Source organism: Globicephala melas, chromosome 14 (assembly GCF_963455315.2).
Source record: "Globicephala melas chromosome 14, mGloMel1.2, whole genome shotgun sequence".
In the NCBI taxonomy this organism is placed as follows: domain Eukaryota; kingdom Metazoa; phylum Chordata; class Mammalia; order Artiodactyla; family Delphinidae; genus Globicephala; species Globicephala melas.
Window position 1 is genome coordinate 23,717,068 of NC_083327.1, and position 23,830 is coordinate 23,740,897.

Consider the following 23,830-nt stretch of genomic DNA (forward strand, 5'->3'; position numbering starts at 1 on the left):
TGCTATACAGTAGATCCTTGTTTGTTATCTATTTTGTATATAGTAGTGTGTATCTGTTACTCCCAAACCCCTAATCTATCCCTTCTCCCCACATTTCCCCTTTGGTAACTGTAAGTTTGATTTCGAGATCTGTGAGTCTGTTTCTGTTCTGTAAAAAAAGTTCATTTGTATCTTTTTTTTTTTTTATTAGACTTCTTAGAAACCAGGGGATGGCCCTGGGTGGTCCTACTATCAGAAATTCCATCCTTTCATTCATTCTCCTTCCTCTACCTCCTTTATCACCAGGACCCCTGTTGATCAGCCCTCCAGCGGCACGGCATGCTCGATTTCTTTCTGAATTCACTTCCTGCAATCACTTCTTATACCTTAAAGTCTCCTTTGGCCCTGTGGAGTAACCAAAGTTAATTTTTTGAAAAAGTATTTTCCACTAAATATAAATGATTTCATATAAAACGTCCCCAAGAAGTAAAACATCTGCCTTTTAACAGGAAATAATTCCTGTTGGAAGGTCAGCCACAGTGGCCAGGTCAGTAGGAGCTTTATTTTAGTGTGGGAGGACACTTTAGTGTCCCCAGAATGATGTTACTTTATTTAAACCTCCAACTTTTACTAGAAGTAGTTCTATCTAGGCTGGCATTGGGTGTTTCTCTTCTGTAAATTCTGTACAGAAGAATTTTTTTGTGGAGCTTTTAAAAACATATTCACCTGGAAACACATAAATACTCACACACACATACACACACACACATGCACACATGCCTGAAAACACACACATTCACACTCATGCCTGCCCCTGGGCCCAGGCCTTGGTATTTTCACAAGTTCCATAGGTCAGGAGTCACTAAACTTTCCTTTAAAGGGCCGTGTAGTAGATATACTCCGCTTTGTGGGCCAGGTGGTCTCTGCCTCAGTGATTCCCCCAAACAGGTAAACAAGGAAGCGTGGCTGTGTTTCCATAAATCTTAATTACAGACCCGAGATGGCTGCGGTGTGCTGAGCCTTCTGCAGGTGATGGCTTCACGTGGTCCTCCAGCCTTGCAGGTGGCCCTGCTGCTTCAATCCTGGTTTTGGGAATTTGCATCAGTCCCTGATCATCTGTTGAGTCAAAAATTTATTTCTTGTGTGTTTACTATGTGCCAGACACTTAGAATACAAATACTAGTTCCTGCCTTCAAGGAGTCACAGAAACCAGAGAAAAAATATGTAGAGACAAGGAACAATGGCGGGATAAGGGTGAGCACCAATGTCTATAGGGGGATGGAGAGAATCAAAGTGAATGCAGGTGGTTAAAGAAGCCTCTCCAGAGGAGTTGACTTGAATTCTCATTTGTAGGCTTAGCCCTGGCCCAAGGTCCCAGGGCCAACTCTGACCTGAAGTACAGTTTCCTTAGAAGTCCTGGCCTCTGGCTACTGCCTCAGTCCCAGGCTGTAGACCTACTGTGTGCCTGGATCATCAACTGTGCTCTGAGGCTCACTCTCTCCTTCTGGCATCAGTGGTTTTATGTAATCCCAGTCTCCTTACCACTCTGCTTGCTCTCCTAGTGCGATCCGCTGGGTCTAGCTCTCATTAGTTCCAAGGATTATTCTGGTACTTAGTTTCTAAAGACTGATGCCAGCCTTCCTCATGTGGGCAGCCAGGGTCTGAACTGCTGCTTTCCCCTGACAGACCTCCTTCCAGATACAGGTTCTCTGGACCTCACCCGTTCAACATAACATGCTCTCATTTTCTTCCAGGCCATCTCTGCACTGGCTCCTATGAACATGTTACCTGTCATCCTTTCCTAATTTGTCTCTATTTCTTTTCTGCCCATTCCGTCAGTCCATTTTTAAGAACTGCTCTATACTCCCTCTGCAAACATGATTTTGCGCTAGTTGCTTCTTTCTAGAACTGCTCAGCGGAAAGCGGTTTACCTTCTAGAAGTAGTGATGCCAGTAGAGACCTAAATCCCAGTTTACAAGCTTGAGTAAAATGACCCTTTAGGGATTCTCTCTGTACTTTCTCCAGTTGGTTGTGAATGCTTTCATATTCTCATAACTCAGTTGTGGGCAGTTGTTCTGTCTCCTAGGATGTCTCTTGATGTCTTTACAAAGCTTAGTAGCATCACACACAGAACGGCCTCATTAGCCTGGGGTTGAAACACATCCAGGAAACAGGTACCTCCCTCACACTTTTGGCCTGGAACCCTCATGGTACGCTGGCGCGGGAAGCCTGGGGATATTCCTTCTAATGATATTCAGAGGCTGTCCGAGCTGAGTGAAACAAGGCTTTGATGCTGGCTAAAGCATCCTTCCTGACCAAAGTGTCAGTTCATTTCCAGAAAGATTAAACAACCCCTGCATACACAAATGTTCAATTCACAGGCCATCTGGGGTTCCTGCATCCTCACATGAGAGACCCCAGATGGATTGTAAATTCATCCCTGTGGGTAATATAGTGCCATTGCTCCCTGGTCCTCCTGATTTTGCCTGTGGCATCTGATACTATGGGCATGATGAGGTTAATTTATGTGGCTTGATACACTTTATCATCTGTCACTTGTACAGCTCTCACTGTGCCATCTGGTGTCTCAGAGGCAGTTTCGGGAAGCGGCATGCATAACAAGGTATCTGCATTTGTGAATTCTTTCAAGCATTTATAGGTAATAGCTGAAAGATATTTTGAGAAGCCAGTGCCCGTCTCTGCCATGGATCAACACTAACGTGGATAATCTGACATGAGGTTCAAACAAAGCCCGATATATTTTGCAGGAAAACACATCTGAATTAGTCTGCAATCACCAATATTGATGGAACGTATTTATTTCAAGACTCTGAATATCTCTATCGGGCTGAGAATATCTTACTGAGCTCTTGTGCAAATCAAGAAAAGGTAGAGGCCATGGCTTACTATCAAACGTGATGGATGATGAGACAAAACAGCACATACGAGCACAAAAAATTGTTTAAATAAAAATTCCCACAGCAAAATGCCTAAGTGCCCCTATGATAATGATTTCATATCCATGCCTCATTTTCAGCAGTGTGTTAGGACCTCAGTAGAGCACAACAAAACATTAAATAGACAAGACTACAAGACACAGCCAGAAAATACACTCAGGAGAAGTGGGAATGGGGAAGTGATACAGCGTGGGCCATCCTGTGTGTTGGTCAGTCAGGCTGTGATGTGCAGGTCCTTGTGCTGGGTGCCATGGTGATGGGTGGGGATTATGAGTGTTAGGGCTCTTGCTCTTTAGATATTGCAATCTATTTTGGGCGAGTAAGACAATTAGGGTATATATATAATATATATAATAGGTATAAATATATATTTGTTTATTATATATATTTCAGGATATGTATATGTATATTAGTAAAACATCAAGTAGAAAAGAGAAGAAAATAAGGGGCATTTTGAGAGGGACAATTGCAGAGTATGACAAAGCTCTTGAAAGAAGTTAGTGTTAAGCCAGATTCTGAAGGAGTGAAGAATGGCCCTCAGAAGAGAAGCTGGAAAGTGTACAGGACAATGCAAAGTTCAAGGGGCCGAGCTGAACCTCTCCACCCGGGCTATGGCAAGCTGTTGTCTTGAGTAAAGCACAGGGTACATGGTGTGAGATAAAATTGGAGGACAGGAGGGGTCTGATTAGAGCAGATTGTATTATGTGAGGCTGAGGTTTTGGCATTTAATATTTCAATAATAGGTATCACAGATCCATCATCTGTTTTCAGGGAGGTAGTACATGAAAATGGAATTTGAGGGGAAAGTTCTTCTAGCAATAGTATGAGTTGGTACTTCCACCATAAGAGGGAAAACAGCACAGACCTATTCCAGAACCTCTGTAATTCTTCCAGCTGAACTGCAGATAAAGCGTAATAATAAGGTAGCCCTAGTGCATGGAATATCAAAAGGTAATCCACAGTTTAAAAAGAGATTTTTCAGCCCAATAATGAGTTTACAAATATCACAAATCCTTATCATTCCCTCCCCATCTTATGTCTTCCAGCCTCTCATTATTTCTCTCTGTATTAGAGGGTGAAGAAAACACAGGGCAACAGATACTCCTTTCTTACAGAGCCAAAGATGGTTTGGAGAGCTGTATTATAAGAATGGGAATAAAATTAGTGAGTTCAGTTGAAAAGTCAGTTGTTTAAAAGGCACTCATTGAAAACCTGTTCTGTGTAGGACCATTTCTTGGCACTGTCTGACAATGCATTTCTAGAAAGGAAAATCTAAATTTCTTGTTTGAATGATGCCCCTTGTGGTGAAAGGTTTGCTGAGCCAGTACTATGTTTCTGACAGTGGCAAGAATGAAGACTTGTCAGGAAGAGGAAGCATGCTCTTTGTATTAATCCCTAAAATGCTGGAGAAGTGGCCTGGCCAGGTCCATGTTCCATTTCAATCCACTCTGCAGCTGTCTCCTGGCTCCACAGAATCAGAAATCTGTCCTAGTCATTCAGATCCCCAGTGCCTTCTCAGCCCAGGGCCTAGAAGAGTAAGGGCTCAAGAAATGTTTGTGAAATGAACTATGTGCTTGTACTGTATGACTTCCTGGGGAACGCCGTTTCTTTTCTGTCCTGCCATGTCTTTGTTCAAATTTCTGACATTGCAGCCTGGTAATCTTGGCATGATTATCGGGGGAATCATCTTTTTTTTTTTTTTTTAACATCTTTATTGGAGTATAATTGCTTTACAATGGTGTGTTAGTTTCTGCTTTATAACAAACTGAATCAGTTAAACATATACATATGTTCCCATATCTCCTCCCTCTTGTGTCTCCCCTCCCACCCTCCCTATCCCACCCCTCTAGGTGGTCACAAACCACCAAGCTGACCTCCCTGTGCTATGTGGCTGCTTCCCACTAGCTATCTATTTTACATTTGGTAGTGTATATATGTCCACGCCACTCTCTCACTTTGTCACAGCTTACGCTTCCCCCTCCTCCAGTCCATTCTCTAGTAGGTCTGTGTCTTTATTCCCTTCTTACCACTAGGTTCTTCATGACCTTTTTTTTTTTTCTTAGATTCCATATATATGTGTTAGCATACGGTATTTGTTTTTCTCTTTGTGACTTACTTCACTCTGTATGACTGACTCTAGGTCCAGCCACCTCACTACAAATAACTCAATTTCGTTTCTTTTTATGGCTGAGTAATATTCCATTGTATATATGTGCCACATCTTCTTTATCCATTCATCTGTTGATGGACACTTAGGTTGCTTCCTTGTCCGGGCTATTGTAAATAGAGCTGCAATGAACATTTTGGTACATGACTCTTTTTGAATTATGGTTTTCGCAGGGTATATGCCCAGTAGTGGGATTGCTGGGTCATATGGTAGTTCTATTTGTAGTTTTTTAAAGAACCTCCATACTGTTCTCCATAGTGGCTGTATCAATTTACATTCCCACCAACATGCAAGAGGGTTCCCTTTTCTCCACACCCTCTCCAGCATTTATTGTTTCTAGATTTTTTGATGATGGCCATTCTGACCAGTGTGAGATGATATCTCATTGTAGTTTTGATTTGCATTTCTCTAATGATTAATGATGTTGAGCATTCTTTCATGTGTTTGTTGTCAATCTATATATATTCTTTGGAGAAATGTCTATTTACATCTTCTGCCCATTTTTGGATTGGGTTGGGTTTTTTTTGTTATTGAGCTGCATGAGCTGCTTCTAAATTTTGGAGATTAATCCTTTGTCAGTTGCTTCATTGGCAAATATTTTCTCCCATTCTGAGGGTTGTCTTTTGGTCTTGTTTATGTTTTCCTTTGCTGTGCAAAAGCTTTGCAGTTTCATTAGGTCCCATTTGTTTATTTTTGTTTTTATTTCCATTTCTCTAGTAGGTGGGTCAAAAAGGATCTGGCTGTGATTTATGTCATAGCGTGTTCTGCCTATGTTTTCCTCTAAGAGTTTGATAGCGTCTGGCCTTACATTTAGGTCTTTAATCCATTTTGATTTTATTTTTGTGTATGGTGTTAGAGAGTGTTCTAATTTCATTCTTTTACACGTACCTGTCCAGTTTTCCCAGCAGCACTTATTGAAGAGGCTGTCTTTTCTCCATTGTATATTTTTGCCTCCTTTATCAAAAATAAGGTGACAAGATGTGTGTGGGTTTATCTCTGGGCTTTCTATCCTGTTCCATTGATCTATCTTTCTGTTTTTGTGCCAGTACCATACTGTCTTGATTACTTTAGCTTTTAGTGTAGTCTGAAGTCTGGGAGACTGATTCCTCCAGCTCCGTTTTTCGTTTTCAAGATTGCTTTGGCTATTCGAGGTCTTTTGTGTTTCCATACAAATTGTGAAATTATTTCTTCTAGTTCTGTGAAAAATGCCAGTGGTACTTTGGCAGGGATTGCATTGAATCTGTAGATTGCTTTGGGTAGTAGAGTCATTTTCACAATGTTGATTCTTCCAATCCAAGAACATGGTATATCTCTCCATCTATTTGTATCATCTTTAATTTCTTTCATCATTGTCTTATAACTTTCTACATACAGGTCTTTTGTCTCCTTAGGTAGGTTTATTTGTAGATATTTTATTCTTTTTGTTGCACTTGTAAATGGGAGTGTTTTCTTAGTTTCACTTTCAGATTTTTCATCATTAGTGTATAGGAATGCCAGAGATTTCTGTGCATTAATTTTGTATCCTGCTACTTTACCAAATTCATTGATTAGCTCTAGTAGTTTTCTCGTAGCATCTTTAGGATTCTCTATGTATAGTATCATGTCATCTTCAAATAGTGACAGCTTTACTTCTTCTTTTCCAATTTGGATTCCTTTTATTTCTTTTTCTTCTCTGATTGCTGTATCTAAAACTTCCAAAACTATGTTGAATAAGAGTGGTGAGAGTGGGCAACCTTGTCTTGTTCCTGATCTTAGTGGATATGCTTTCAGTTTTTCACCATTGAGGACAATATTGGCTGTGGGTTTGTCATATATGGGCTTTATTATGTTGGTGAAAGTTCCCTCTATGCCTACTTTGTGCAGGGTTTGTATCATAAATGGGTGTTGAATTTTGTCAAAAGTTTTCTCTGCATCTATTGAGATGATCATATGGTTTTTCTCCTTCAATTTGTTAATATGGTTTATCACATTAATTAATTTGCGTATATTGAAGAATCCTTGCATTCCTGGGATAAACTCCACTTGATCATGGTGTATCATCATTTTAATGTGCTGTTGGATTCTGTTTGCTAGTATTTTGTTGAGGATTTTTGCATCTATGTCCATCAGTGATATTGGCCTGTAGTTTTCTTTCTTTGTGACATCTTTGTCTGGTTTTGGTATCAGGGTGATGGTGGCCTCGTAGAATGAGTTTGGGAGTGTTCCTCCCTCTGGTATATTTTGGAAGAGTTTGAGAAGGATAGGTGTTAGCTCTTCTCTAAATGTTTGATAGAATTTGCCTGTGAAGCCATCTGGTCCTGGGCTTTTGTTTGTTGGAAGATTGTTAATCACAGTTTCAATTTCAGTGCTTGTGATCGGTCTGTTCATATTTTCTATTTCTTCCTGGTTCAGTCTTGGCAGGTTGTACATTTCTAACAATTTGTCCATTTCTTCCAGGTTGTCCATTTTATTGGCATAGAGTTGCTTGTAGTAATCTCTCATGATCCTTTGTATTTCTGCAGTGTCAGTTGTTACTTCTCCTTTTTCATTTCTAATTCTATTGATTTGCGTCTTCTCCCTTTTTTTCTTGATGAGTCTGGCTAATGGTTTATCAATTTTGTTTATCTTCTCAAAGAACCAGCTTTTAGTTTTATTGACCTTTGCTATCATTTCCTTCATTTTTTTTTCATTTATTTCTGATATGATCTTTATGATTTCTTTCCTTCTGCTAACTTCGGCGTTTTTTGTTCTTCTTTCTCTAATTGCTTTAGGTGCAAGGTTAGGTTGTTTATTTGAGATGTTTCCTGTTTCTTAAGGTAGGATTGTATTGCTATAAACTTCCTTCTTAGAATCTTTTGCTGCATCCCATAGGTTTTGGGTCGTCGTGTTTTCATTGTCATTTGTTTTTAGGTATTTTTGATTTCCTCTTTGATTTCTTCAGTGATATCTTGGTTATTAAGTAGTATATTGTTTAGCCTCCATGTGTTTGTATTTTTTGCCGATCTTTTCCTGTAATTGATATCTAGTCTCATAGCGTTGTGGTAGGAAAAGATACTTGATACGATTTCAATTTTCTTAAATTTAACCAGGCTTGATTTGTGACCCAAGATATGATCTATCCTAGAGAATGTTCCATGAGCACTTGAGAAAAATGTGTATTCTGTTGTTTTTGGATGGAATGTCCTATAAATATCAATGAAGTCCATCTTGTTTAATGTATCATTTAAAGCTTGTGTTTCCTTATTTATTTTCATTTTGGATGATCTGTCCATTGGTGAAAGTGGGGTGTTAAAGTCCCCTACTATTATTGTGTTACTGTCAATTTCCCCTTTTACAGCTGTTAGTATTTGCCTTATGTATTGAGGTGCTCCTATGTTGGGTGCATAAATACTTACAATTGTTATATCTTCTTCTTGGATCGATCCCTTGAACATTATGTAGTGTCCTTCTTTGTCTCTTGCAATAGTCTTTATTTTAAAGTCTATTTTGTCTGATATGAGAATTGCTACTCCAGCTTTCTTTTGATTTCCATTTGCATGGAATATTTTTTTCCATCCCCTCAGTTTCAGTCTGTATGTGTCCCTAGGTCTCAAGTGGGTCTCTTGTAGACAGCATATATATGGGTCTTGTTTTTGTATCCATTCATCCAGTCTGTGTCTTTTGGTGGGAGCATTTAATCCATTTACGTTTAAGGTAATTATCGATATGTATGTTCCTATTCTCATTTTCTTAATTGTTTTGGGTTTGTTTTTGTAGGTCTTTTCCTTCTCTTGTGTTTCTTGCCTAGAGAAGTTCCTTTAGCCTTTGTTGTAAAGCTGGTATAGTGGTGCTGAACTCTCTCAGCTTTTGCTTGTCTGTAAAGATTTGAATTTCTCCATCAAATCTGAACGAGATCCTTGCTGGGTAGAGTAATCTTGGTTGTAGGTTTTTCTCCTTCATTACTTTAAATATGTCCTGCCACTCCCTTCTGGCTTGCAGATTTTCTGCTGAAAGATCAGCTGTTAACCTTATGGGGATTCCCTTGTGTGTTATTTTTCCCTTGCTGCTTTTAATATGTTTTCTTTGTATTTAATTTTTGATAGTTTGATTAATATGTGTCTTGGTGTGTTTCTCCTTGGATTTATCCTATATGGGACTCTCTGTGCTTCCTGGACTTGATTAAGTCTTTCCTTTCCCATATTAGGGAAGTTTTCAACTATAATCTCTTCAAATATTTTCTCAGTCCCTTTCTTCTTCTCTTCTTCTTCTGGGACCCCTATAATTCGAATGTTGGTGCATTTAATGTTGTCCCAGAGGTCTCTGAGACTGTCCTCAATTCTTTTCATTCTTTTTTCTTTATTCTGCTCTGCAGTAGTTATTTCCACTATTTTATCTTCCAGGTCACTTATCCGTTTTTCTGCCTCAGTTATTCTGCTATTGATCCCTTCTAGAGTATTTTTAATTTCATTTATTGTGTTGTTCATCATTGCTTGTTTCCTCTTTAGTTCTTCTACGTCTGTGTTAAATGTTTCTTGCATTTTCTCTATTTTATTTCCAACATTTTGGATCATCTTTACAATCATCATTCTGAATTCTTTTTCAGGTAGACTACCTATTTCCTCTTCATTTTTTAGGTCTGGTGGGTTTTTACCTTGCTCCTTCATCTGCTGTGTGTTTTTCTGTCTTCTCATTTTTCTTATGTTACTGTGTTTGGGGTCTCCTTTTTGCAGGCTGCAGGTTTGTAGTTCCCATTATTTTTGTTGTCTGCCCCCCAGTGGGTAATTTTGGTTCAGTGGGTTGTGTAGGCTTCCTGGTGGAGGGGACTGTTGCCTGTTTTCTGGAGGAAAAGGCTGGATCTTGTCTTTCTGGTGGGCAGGACCACATCTGGTGGTGTGTTTTGGGGTGTCTGTGACTTTATTATGATTTTAGGCATCCTCTCTGTTGATGGGTTGGATTGTATTCCTGTCTTGCTAGTTGTTTGGCATAGAGTGTCCAGCACTGTAGCTTGCTGATTGTTGATTGGAGCTGGGTCTTAGTGTTGAGATGGAGATCTCTGGGAGAGTTTTGCCATTTAATATTACATGGAGCCGGGACGTCTCTGGTGGACCAATGTTCTGAACTCGTCTCTCCCACCTCAGAGGCACAGCAGTGACTCCTGGCTGGAGCACCAAGAGCCTTTCATCCACACGGCTCAGGATAAAAGGGAGAAAAAATAGAAAGAAAGAAAGTGGATAAAATAAAATAAAATAAAATAAAGTAAGATAAAATAAAATAAAGTTATTAAAATAAAAAATATAATTATTATGAAAAAATTTTTAAAAGTAAAAAAAAGAAAAAAGAATGGACGGACAGAATCCTAGGACAAATGGTGAAAGCAAAGCTATACAGACAAAATCTCACACAGAAGCATACACATACACACTCACAAAAAGAGAAAAAGGGAAAAAAAAAAAAATATATATATATATATCGTTGCTCCAAAGTCCACCTCCTCAATTTGGGATGATTCGTTGTCTACTCATGTATTCCACCGATGCAGGGTACATCAAGTTGATTGTGGAGCTTTAATCCGCTGCTCCTGAGGCTGCTGGGAGAGATTTCCCTTTCTCTTCTTTGTTCTCACAGCTCCCAGGGGCTCAGCTTTGGATTTGGCCCCGCCTCTGCGTGTAGGTCGCCTGAGGGCGTCTGTTCTTCATTCAGACAGGACGGGGTTAAAGGAGCCGCTGATTCAGGGGCTCTGGCTCACTCAGGCCGGGGGGAGGGAGGGGCACGGAGTGCAGGGCGGGCCTGCGGCGGCAGAGGCCGGCGTGATGTTGCACCAGCCTGAGGCGCGCCCGTGCATTCTCCCGGGGAAGTTTTCCCTGGATCCGGGGACCCTGGCAGTGGCGGGCTGGACAGGCTCCCCGGAAGGGGGGTGTGGATAGTGACCTGTGCTCGCACACAGGCTTCTTGGTGGCGGCAACAGCAGCCTTAGCATCTCATGTCCGTCTCTGGGGTCCGCGCTTTTAGCTGTGGCTCGTGCCCGTCTTTGGAGCTCCTTTAAGCTGCGCTCTTAATCCCCTCTCCTCGCGCCCCAGGAAACAAAGAGGGAAGAAAAAGTCTCTTGCATCTTCGGCAGCTCCAGACCTTTTCCCAGACTCCCTCTCGGCTTAGCTGTGGCGCACTAACCCCTTCAGGCTGTGTTCACGCCGCCAAACCCAGTCCTCTCCCTGGGATCCGACCTCTGAAGCCCGAGCCTCAGCTCCCAGCCCCGCCCGCCCCGGCGGGGGAGCAGACAAGCCTCTCGGGCTGGTGAGTGCAGGTCGGCCCTGATCCTCTGTGCGGGAGTCTCTCAGCTTTGCCCTCCACACCCCTATTGCTGTGCTGTCCTCTGTGGCTCCGAAGCTTCCCCCCTCCGCCACCCGCAGTCTCCGCCCACAAAGGGGCTTCTAGTGTGTGGAAACCCTTCCTCCTTCACAGCTCCCTCCCACTGGTGCAGGTCCTGTCCCTATTCTTTTGTCTCTGTTTATTCTTTTTTCTTTTGCCCTACCCAGGTACGTGGGGAGTTTCTTGTCTTTTGGGAGGTCTAAGGTCTTCTGCCAGCGTTAAGTAGGTGTTCTGCAGGAGCAGTTCCACGTGTAGATGTATTTCTGATGTATCTGTGGGGAGGAAGGTGATCTCCGCGTCTTACTCTTTCACCATCTTCTCCTCTCTCTGTTGGAATCATCTTTATGACCCGATGATTCCCTTCTGTGTATTCCGCTGATTAGACATGGTATTTTTTTTCCTTTTGTTTTATGGCTCTGAGTGCAAAGTGGAGTGGGTGGAGTAACTCATCACTTTCTTTGTCAACCTTAGCCCTTTATCCCCTTTTATTTCATTCAGGGATCAGCAACTTTTTCTGTAAAAGGTCAGAGAGCAAACATTTTAGTCTTCGCTGGCCTTGTGGTCTGACTCTGCTGTTGTGATGTGAACGCAGCCACAGACAACACAGAAGCAAACGGGCCTGGTTGAGCTCCAGTACAACTCTATTTACAAAAGAGGCAGAGGCTATATTTGGCCTTTGGGCTGTAATTTCCTCACCCAATTTAGTCTACATTATACATGGTCCTTAATTTATTGCTTTGAATATTCTTGTATTTCTACTCTCCAACATTTAGCCGGTATCTACCGTTCTCTTTCTTTTTTAGCGCCACCTATCACTTGCACTCATGATCGCAAAGATGAGCTGGACTTTGCCAAACTTTGTCGTCCCTGTCCTCTAGGCACACAGTTCTTTTAACACACGAACCCCTCTGTCCTGTGAAAGTCAGTTTTTCTACGATAATAGGTGATTCTGGCACATGATAATACAGCCAAATGCAGTGAAGTTTGGCCACTTCCTTCCTTGGAGCTGTCACTGATCTTGTGAATTGTTTTAGTAGAATATTATCTAACAGTCAGTATTTAGTAGAATATTACCTAACAGTCAGTAATTAAGCTTCATTTGGCTCTTCTGGTGCCATGGAGCCTCTAAATATTCATCCCCTCATATTTTGGATCTTCTTTGAAGAGCTAAGGGCCATAACTGACAACTTACCTTCCCTCAGTTGCCTTTGCCTGACCTGGACCCTATGTTCTGCGCTCTTTGAGAGAAGGAAAAATTACGTAAAGTCCATGGTCATTAAACTATCTTCCGTGAGGTACCAAGTTTCTTTGAATCATCTACAGGAGGTTCTTTGAATGCAAAGTTACTTATGGAAAAGCCATTTCTTTCATTACCATCAAGGTATCCAAGAGGAAGGGCTGTCAATATACACAGTACAACAGAAACTTCACAGCTTAGAAGACAATTAGGGTGAGGGAATTTTTCCAGATAACGTCAAACTTGAGCCGTACAGTCATGACATATGTCATCTCAGGAGTCAGCATTTGCAAGATTTCCTTTGGTCCCGTTTTACAACCCTCACTTGTAAATGTGAATTGTTGCCGAAACCAATGTACACTTTGCCACAGGCTCCTTTTGAAATGTTATCTGGGACTTCCCTTGTGGCGCAGTGGTTAAGAATCCGCCTGCCAATGCAGGGGACACGGGTTCGATCCCTGGTTCTGGAAGATCCCACATGCCGCCGAGCAACTAAGCCCGTGTGCCTCAGTTACCGAGCCCGTGTGCCACAACTACTGAAGCCCACGAGCCTAGAGCCCATGCTCCGCAACAAGAGAAGGCACCGCAATGAGAAGCCCCTGCACCGCAACGAAGAGTAGCCCCCGCTCGCTGCAACTAGAGAAGGCCCACAAGCGGCAACAAAGATCCAACACAGCCAAAATTAAAAATTTAAAAAAAAAAGTGTTATCTGTACCACTTCTTTCTGTTTTTCTCGGGTAATCACGGTTGATTCCCCTACCCTAGGAATAAGAGGGCTATTTATGACACTGCTCAACTAATATATTAAAATAAAACTTATTAAAATGCAAAATACCGTTCCCAGGGCAATGGTAGTTTTATTGCCTGAGATATATAAAATGAGTTGATTAAAGAAGAAAGAAATAAAATGTGAAGAGAAATCATAATCTTTTCTTCACAATGGGAAAAAAATAAGCTTTTGCTTTTAATTTCTGCGATTCTCATTAATGGTTGTCTTGGCCAAAACAAATAAACAAATACATTAAGCAAAATCCTCAGTGAATACAGGACTATGAAAGCATCAGAGCGCCCTGGTCAGTGAGCTAAACTCTGGACAAGGTACTTAGTTTTGTGTGTTTTGGCCCGCAACTCAGTCACATGCCTTTCCTGCTTTCCACTTGACCTGCCTCATTTGAAGCTTATTTGTAAGCAATGGGACCTGCATATATTTGCTGTTGAAAGTATCAATAATTTGAGGTCCTAGGTCTTTCCAAATTTGGCAGTGTTGTTGTCTTACAAAGCTGGCAAATTCTGCCAATCCCGAGAAACAAGCAGAAATACTAGATTTAGAGAAGGCTGAGGGCATTTCCCATTTCATTAACATTTAAAACACATTAAGGACTCGTAATAAATATAGCACAGTCATTGGATTTTTGTTCCAAGCTCAGAGGGGTGGGGAGTTTGGGGGAGACTTACTGCTCTTGAAGAGTGATAAGGTAGGAATCCTGGATTTCAAAATAGAAACATTACATGAGGAAAAATGTAGAAGAAATCTTGTTTAAAAAAACCCAACAAAACATTCTAAGCTGATGGAGATGTTCTCGTGAAAATTTTACAGCCAACTTTTGGGCGTGGGAGAGAGGGAAGAGGAGAAATGTACTAATCACCCTGCTGTTTCTCTTGGCCCTTGAGAGAATATCAAAATAAACTACCAGGGTCTGTACACAGAGACTGTCAGCAGTCTGGGTCCTGTGCAGACCACATGGAATGAGTCTTTGTTTCCATAATTCTTTCAAAGGTGGAAAGAAAGGAGAAAAATTGTATTCTTGCATCAGGGAACAAATGTAAAATCTAACAGTAGATATATAGAAGCAGATTATAGGGAGACCGTGATTAGAGTTTAAATTTAGTTTGATCTCCTTTTCTTAGCTATATGTTCCCATTTTTTAAACTTCTGGGGGAAAAGGACAGGACACATAAATTTAGTTGATGGCAGAGAAAAGGCTTTTGTACTTTGTATTAACATTAAATCCAGGCATCAGTTCTACAAGTATCAGGTAATCTGTCTCTAAGGCAGAGTCAGGCTACGTGAGCAAGGTCGCAGGGCTTGGCGGTTCAGTAATCTCAGAATCGTATGCAGCCCCAGGACGAGGCTCTTCTCACGGCACCTACTATGAAGCGTGATTGGAAATGACAGGCAATGAAATTCAGATGACCTGAATGACATGGTCTGATCTGATTTGACTAAGCCTGTATTCCATATACTCAGCAAGGATATACATATTCCAAGGAAGAAAATGCCTAGCTAATTAATGATAACTCACTCAACATTCATTTCCAGTGGAAATGCTTCTACTGAACCCTTGCTAGAGCACTATACTTCTTTCTGATCTCCTTTGATTGACAATAGCTATCAGAAATAAGGCTAAACACTTTCTATTCACTTAATAAAATCCTTCAATGAGTTTGATTCTGTTCTTTTCATCTTATAAGTGAAGTGAGGTAACAAGAGCACACACAGGCGGAATTGGAGCCCAGATCTGCCTAACTTCAAAGCCCCTCCTTCTAACCCCTCTGCCCTAGTGTCCCTCTTCTGCAAGGCCACTCACTCTTTTCTCCACCATGTTTAAAGTTGTGAAGTTTCTATACTGTAAGTGAAAAAAAAGACCAACTCTATATGTGTTCCTTGAGAAGTACCCCTAAGTGTGCTAATAAAAGGGGCCCCTACTAGCTGAGTGTAAGAATGAGCCTTTCTCTCTAATGGCCCTCCCTCCCACAATAAGAGAGTTTTTTATTTTTTAATATTTCTGCAAGCTGGAAAAGTGAGTTTGGCCGAGTAGCAATTACGTTCTTGATGGAGTGGGGGAGGGTAGTGACAAAGAATGGAAAGTGGATGCTTCAGTGCCCTAGGCAATGTCATTACTGCAGCCAGGGATGCAGCCATTGTGAGTTCCATCAGAAACCTGAGGTTTTGATACCTAGTGCTCAAGAGTTTGACGTCATAGATAGAATCCATTCTGACACGTGAGAAGAGCCATCTTTCCTTTCTCCCGCCTGCTTCTCACCTCCTCCCTCGTTTCTTTTCTTCTTCTTTTTTTTTTTTTATAAATTTACTTATTTATTTGTTTGTTTTTATTTTTGGCTGTGTTGGGTCTTCGTTGTGGTGCGTGGGCTTTCTCTAGTTGCGGCGAGCGGGGGCTACTCTTCCTCGCGGTGCGTGGGCTTCTCATTGCAGTGGCTTCTCTTGTTGTGGAGCACGGGCTCTAGGCGTGTGAGCTTCAGTAGTTGTGGCGCACAGGCTCAGTAGTTGTGATTCGCGGGCTCTAGAGCGCAGGCTCAGTAGTTATGGCACACGGGCTTAGTGGCTCCGCGACATGTGGGATCTTCCCGGGCCAGGGCTTGAACCCGTGTTCCCTGCATTGGAAGGCGGATTCTTAACCACTGTGCAATCAGGGAAGCTGCCCTGGCTTCTTGACATTATGTGTGTGGAGGCTGGGGGTGTATGGAGGGAGATGTGGCTGCAGATAGAGAGCCTTTGTCTTGCGGCCTCTCACTGCTGACTGTGCAGAGCAGGCCCTTCAGAGAGCCGGGCCTGCTGCAATGAGGGCTGTCTGAGTTAGCTTGACCAATACTCCCAACCACTTCCCAGACCAACTGTGGAATGAATAAGGGAATTATTAGACTTGGGAAAGAATAAGGGGATTCAATAGACTGTGAGTGCTTGTTAGAGTTTAAAACTTTCAGAAGGATAACCTGGGGAAAAGAAGATGAAGGAAGAGAAAGTGATCTTTATTCCTATAGGTAGACAGTGAATGGGTCACTAGTTCAGGCACAGCAGTAATTTTGGACAGAACCTACCCCATGTGTGATTTATCAACCTTTGCATTTATCATTCTACCTCCCTATTCTATCAGCTAAACTCACCATCTCTTTTTCACTCTTTCTACTTCTATGTTTTATAAAAACTATAGTGGCTAAGCATTTTCCTCTGTGCTGACCCCCAGTAAGTTGATAATATACATGGCAGTTGGGATAGAAAAATACACAATCCCATAATGCTAGAGATATCTGTGTATCTCAGCATCTTTGTGGTGACATTGAGCTACCCAAGGACCTGTCTTTTCTCACACAGCGGTTGATTTCTTGCCAGAAGGACATTTGACCACATTAATCCTGTTGATGGCCTGTCTGTGTAGATGGGTTTTTAATCCATTGATTTTTTTTTTTAAACTACCTAATAGTGCCATTGATACCCATTATATAATTCCATATTTCTTAGCTCTTAGCAGTGTAGTTCACATTTAAAAACATGTACTAAAATTAGGAAAGAATCTAATATATTTCCAGTATTTTTCCAATATAGGTAGTTTCCCAATAATAATTTTATAAATTAAGAAAAATCATATGTCTACCAATAACCTTCAAGATCTAAACACAGTAATTAAAAATAAGTATTCCCATTTAATAAACTATTTATGGTAAATGTTTAAACCCATGAAAATCTCAGATTAACTGCTGAAACAAGTTTATGCTTTATCAAACAAGATTAAGCAGTACACTGTAACTGTCAGACATTACGGAACATCCGCTCCTAACTACATCTGTTTGATGGATGTCGCTTATGTCTTAAGAATGATTCTATATTACCAGACAGGAGAAACCCATGTACCAAAAGCTAAAATTTACATTCAGGGCTTTGACTTCTCTTAGTAACAAAAACTTCAAGGAATAAAGTGTAGTAATAGAAAACGCATTCTGAGTCTATGTTGTCACTATGAACAACAAAGAGACTATTTTGAATGCAAACATATTTTCTTTCAGCTGTAGTAAAGAATGTCACAGTTGGACTGAAGTCTTGTTAGCTATTGTGTCAAACTGGAATAATGTTCCTATCAGAACATGTCTCATTTTTAAAAACATGCATTTTCACTCTAAATGTTGGCAGACCCATATTGAAATTGGGCAGTGAACTAGTTTTTACAACTGAAAATGATATAATTCTTTAGAAGCAGAAGTTATTCCTCTAATTTCTAGAGCAAATAAAAAATGTTTCCATGAGCCCTTTCAATGGTTCAGGTTGTTTGTTGAATTAATAGTCCTATTTTTCAATTAACCAGAAAAAAGAAACACTTTGACACATATCTGGCTCAAAATGGTGGTGGACAACCCAATAGATGAGAAGTAAAGTATATGAGAAAATGTGGGAAAAAAATTATTCTGCCACCAACTCCATCTGAGGTGATTAGAAACTTATTAGATTAAACTTAGATCCAAAGAGTAAAAATTGGAGTCATGAACTGACTTCTACTTTACGTTTTGGAAGGAGGTGGATAAAGGAAAGAAAACCTAGACATGTTAAGTATTTACTAAGTACCATGAGTAGGTTTTCTCGCAATAAAATTAAGTAAAGTATGTGATTGATCTATATGGTATCATCAAACACATACATCCAAATTGAGTACAGTAAGTAATGCTGGGTGATAAGCCACATGCAAACACATATCTCAATGAATCATCTATATCCCTCCTTTTCTGATTATACTAATTTTGTGTGAAATTTATCATTGATTCCTTTTAAGTTTGGTTTCCCTTCTTGTTCCGGGTTAGTTTTGTTTTTTCAAATTGGGACTGACAACAGGCCACTTTGAGTCTTTGTAAAGGATATACTTTTATACACAAAGAACTAAAAACATTCAGAATACTTCTGAACTAAAAATGATTTTTTAAGTTCGTATTCGGTGTTGCATGGGCTGGTCATCAGAATTCCTGGAGGACACAGGTATAGTTTTCTTCTACCTCTCTTAAGTTATCAGCAGAAAACAGCAGGGGAGTTATTTTCCTGAGCAGAAAAAGATTTTACAGAGTGTTTAACTAGAACACGATCAGTTGATCCTGAAAGGTGTAGCTGTAATGCCTTTCATTGCCTCTTCAAAATTCCTTTGCTTGGCTCTGTTGACCACAAAGCTGAGAATGCAACCCCTTCCCCATTCTAATGATGAACAGTGATCATCGCACATTGTGTGTTACCATGGCGATTTTTTACCCTCCAGTTCTTAAAGCTGTTGTCTTTCTTTCTTTCTTTTAATTTTTTCTTTCATCTTCCTTTTTTCTTTCTTTCATTTTTCCTTTCTCTCTCTCTCTCTCTCTCCTTTTCTTTTTGAAAACAGTGAATTGTGAGGAATATAGATTTGAGTGCTAAAAGATCGAATTTCAGTAGAAAGTCCAAAGATTTATTATAATTGCTCTTAAAAATTATATTCTGATATTTTGAGCCATTGACTCTGCGTCTTCTTTACCCATGTGAAATATTTGGTTGCTTTATTTAGGAACATAAACTGTGAGTTAATATTACGAAGCTGCCCTTTTTCTCTCAACTAAAGATGTTCTAGCGATTACTCTGAAATAAAAATGTTACCTAGGTGTGTGGGCTGAGGGTTCTGAGTCTTCATCTAAAAATGAATGGCATTGTATCTAACCTTAAAGAAAGTACTTGACTTTACACTTGCCTAGCTGTAGAAATAGGGATAATACAGATGCCTAATGATTATAAAAAGCTTTGATGCCTCATATGAAAAAAGATAACTACAAGCTTTAGAATTAAATACTTTAAATGGCTGTAATTCCATTACTCATCATTATTTCTTTGTGAAGCAAAAGTGTTTCAGGAATTATAAGACTGTCTTGCAGACGAATATAATAAAGCATACAGTTGTTACTGGACTTAGGAAATTAATAAAGAGTCCAAACTTAAACCCAGGTTTACTGACTTTTAATTCCTTTTAATCAACTTCTTTCCATGGTTTCTAATAATCCATATTTTGTGCTTCACAAAGGAGAATAATGAGAGGTATCATTATTATTATTATTATTTGCAAGAGTAAGGTGTGTTGATTGCACTGTTAGGTCAAAATCCTCTCATCAAATCTGCCTATGTTCTGGTTCAGAAATACTTATGTAACTCAAGAAAAACTCAGATCTCTTTGGTCTTTAGTTTCCCCATCTGTAGGGCTTTTCCGATTTATTAATAATGTAGGGCTTTTATGTTGTAATAATATCTACATCATAAGACATCTTATGAGTAGTCGATTAAATAAGATAATAGTTACAAAACTCTATGGAGTTATATAAACGTAGAGCTTATTTGTGAAGGTAGTGTGTGGCCAAAATACAGAAGACATGAAATATTAGGCTTACAATGTTGACCTACTTTGTTAGGCAATGGAGAACCCATAACATTTTCAGAAAAGACAATGCAAAGCCCAGGTAGATCTTGATGAGGCCGAATCTTGCAATAGCTTGTGTGATGGACCAAGAGGTAAAGAAACTGAGGGGTGTGGTGTGGGGATAGTTAGAAGACTAGCACAATAGCTCAAGTGAGAGGTAAAGAAGAGCCTGAACCAGGATGGTGACTATAATATTAAAAAATAAAAGACAGGAGGGTATGCAAAATATTCTATAGATATAGAATCTATGAAATCAGTTAAAAATGAAGAGTGTGGGTTGAATAATGAAGTATGATTTTGAGGGTTCAACCTCAGGTATTTGAGACAAAAATTTGGAAATTTAGGCAATGGTATTGGGTGTTTGTTAAAGATGGAAAACTAACTTAGCATATGTTGACTTGGAGGACCTGTCAGGGCACCCCATTAGTGACGACAAGCAGACATTAAGAAGCATGGAATGAAATCAGGAAAGTGGTCAGAGGATAAAGTGGTTCTAGGATAAAGAGTCATTTGCAAAGAAGTAACAATAGGAGCTCTGACAATACGGAACTTTGATGAGGAAGATGCCGTAGGGACAAAGGGATATATATTCTCACATTAAGAGGCTGTGAGGGCTTCCCTGGTGGCGCAGTGGCTGAGAGTCCGCCTGCCGATGCAGGGGACACGGGTTCGTGCCCCGGTCCGGGAGGATCCCACATGCCGCGGAGCGGCTGGGCCCGTGAGCCATGACCACTGAGCCTGCGCGTCCAGAGCCTGTGCTCCGCAACGGGAGAGGCCACAACAGTGAGAGGCCCGCGTACCGCAAAAAAAAAAAAAAAAAAAAGATATAGAGGCTGTGAGAAACTGAGGCTTCAGAAAGGGGCTAGAAGGCAGGTATAGAGAAATAAAAGGCCCCAAATAATATAGTGTCATGGATGCCAAGGAATGGAAGAACTTGATATTTTCATGAAAATGGGCTGTTCAATAATATTAACTATTGTATTAAAGGCCAAGAAGGAAGAGACTGTGAATAATCATTAGAAAGACTATTTTGAGCTGATTGGTGAGGATTACGAGGGTAAAAATCATGCTTGTCTTCTTTACTGTAGCACCGTCACCTGGTGGATGACTCACATTTATGAGCTATTTAGTACATACTTCTGTAAATGAATGAATGAATAATTAAAACTGAATTTTGAGGGTTCAATAAGTGAATTGGGAACAATTAAAATTAGGGAATGTAGACTGCTTTTCTATACCATTTGCAGTAGTGCAAAAGATTATATCACGGGCATGGGTTACTACAAATAGCTAAGATTTATTTGTAGCTTACTATTATCTCATTCAATCTTCTCAGCAATCCTATGAAGGAGGCACTGTTACTAACTCCATTTTAAAGTTGAGAAAACTGAGGTATTGAGAGGAAGGTCACATCGCTGGTCATGGAAGAAGCTAGGATACATTATATCATTTCTCTACTTAAAATTCTTCAACAGCTTCAATATTTAATCTTCATTGTCTACCACAGTGTCTGGCACACTGAAGTATTTATTACCTTCCTACAGGTGGAGAGTACAAGACAAATCAAGTCATTTGCCCAAGATCATACAGACCTAATTCGTGGTAGAGACAGAATTTAGATCCAGATAGAATATAAACCAGGCACTCTGATTCCAGAGTCCTTGTTCCTAATCACTGTACAACACTGCCTCAAATTACTTTGTTTGCCATGACTCCTATGGGACTGAGCCTAGGTAGGGAATTAACAAAACCAGAATAAGACCTGGTAAATTGGGAGAAGAGGGAGCAAATAATCAAAGCATTTGATGGTAAATAGTGGGTCTGGTAGGAGTGACTTAGTGGGAGAGGTGGAGAGTAATCCAAGTTCCTAGTGGAACAGCGTGGAATGATGCTGAGATCTGAGCTGTGTTGTACTATTGGATGAGTGAAGATGAGTAGAAATGCAGGTCACTAATGTTGGGTATTTTAAGACTTATGAGACTAAGGTGTTAAAAGGCTGAATGAGGGGAGCTCCAGGAAACAAACCTAGGTAAAGGAGACTTCTTTAATCCAGGTACAGTGTCTCAGCATTATTGGTGATACATGTTATGTATCAATGGTACACACATGTTGGGGTATGATCTTCTTGGAGTTCATCTATGGAAGATCTTAAATCCTATGTTTGCTTCTTCCAAGTCTGGAGCTTTGAGTCAAAAGAAGTTCTTATGGATGTGAATTTATGGGATTTACTTAAAAAAATCTTCTGCAGAACTTAGTCCCAAGCGTTGCATGTAGTCAACGTTCAGTATGGGTATGCATAACGGAGATTGTGCCTAGTGACAGGTTTCTCTCTCTGCTGAGGAAAATATTATATCAGGTACCCTCGATTCATTCATACTTTCTTAAGGGATGTTGATGAATAACTTTCCTAAGGGAAGTCATCTGAAGGACATGTATTCCGTTCAGATGTCATGCATTTGGTTTGGAATTTTAACTGTCAAGGTTGAAGATGTCCTGGGTAACAGAAGATACCGTATGTTCTGGTATTCTGTTCAAATGGGACTAACTGTTAACATGCTGCAGCACTATTCCAAAGCCTAACCTAGAAAAACCAGAAGTTCTTCCTATAGCTCAGAAGTTTCTTTCAATGCTTCCTTGATGAAACAACCACATTTAACCTGTAAGTCTGGCCACTGGATTGTGGAATGTGGTAAGAAATATAGTAAGGATTAATAGTAGCTACAGCTGAAAAGACACAGCCTCTCTCTAAGGAGAGACCTGCATTTGGGATTCATTATTTTTCCAGGCTGGATTGTTCCCCCTTCACCCATGCAGACGCACACATGGGCACACATGCACACACATCCCCTCTCCTCCATGAATCTTCTCCTTAAAAATGGACATCTTTCGAAGGCAGACTGTACATCAGGTTACATATAGGACCCAGTGAGATATAAAACACGATTGCTCTTTAATAGGAGACATTTCTTTAGATTTGGATTCGTTACTGGTTCAGTAGGTTAGGGAAAGAGACAATAAAAGGCAAAAATGAACACCATTTTCATACACCAGATAGTCAACTTCCACAGACTTTTGTGTCCTTCACAAATTTTTTTCCCCCTCTTTGAAACTTTGACAGATGCAGTTTTTAACTATGCTGTTTTAGCCTCAGTGATAACCCAGGGAGGGTCAGTCCACAGCTGCCTCTTGGACTACAGAAGAACAGAATTTAGAGTTGTACTAATAGCATGTGGAGAGTTCAGTGCTTTTGCTTCTTTGAAGCCTATCTGTCAATTTTTCTTAAAATACACACTTACATACACTGCCTTGGGTCCTTTCGCTGCCTGATTAATGTGACTCTGTTCCTATAAGGCACACGTACGACACTCACCTTGTTTCTAGCAGCCGAGCCCCTCTGGTGTTGCCTGAATTGTACCAGATTCTTTCCGACAAATTATTGTGATGATTAAGAAAGTCTGATGATAAGTCATTTTTTTGGATTCCAGACCTCCTGTCAGATAATAGAGACAGAAGTGTGAGGCTTCAGCAGTTATTCCATATCAGTGCTCTGAGTTCAAATAAAGTGCCAGGATGACTAAGTACAAGGGATTTGTGGAATGCTTTAATGTTGCCTCATTTCAAATCACTTCATAAGCAGCCTGGTAATGAGCTCAATAAATTCTGTTGGAGGAGAAAAAAAAGAAAAAGAGCCCTGTGTTCACTACAGGAAAAGTAGGTTGCTGTTTTATAATTAGGTCTCTGGGCTGGTGGGAAGGAGCCTTATTTCCTGTTTGAAATCCACTTTGTTAGCTCTGTGATGTGGAGATGGCTAAATGAGTATGAAATATTATAATTAAGGACATCACAATCTGTTTATCTTATCAGCAACGTTTTTCCTTAAAGGCTGCCTCATTGACCACTTGTGTATTAAAACTGCTTTTTTTTTTTTTTTTTTTTTTCTGTGCTTTGCCAAGTTGTAACCAAC

General features: G+C 40.3%; 1 long non-coding RNA gene across 1 annotated transcript; it reads right to left on the minus strand.

Moving 5' to 3' along the window:
- Positions 1-227: 227 nt before the first annotated feature.
- LOC132593341 (uncharacterized) lies at positions 228-23,403 on the minus strand. Its single transcript, XR_009558663.1, has 3 exons — positions 23,237-23,403; positions 975-1,095; positions 228-384 (listed from the first exon to the last, which is right to left on the minus strand). It is a non-coding gene; the product is annotated as an uncharacterized lncRNA (long non-coding RNA).
- Positions 23,404-23,830: the final 427 nt, after the last annotated feature.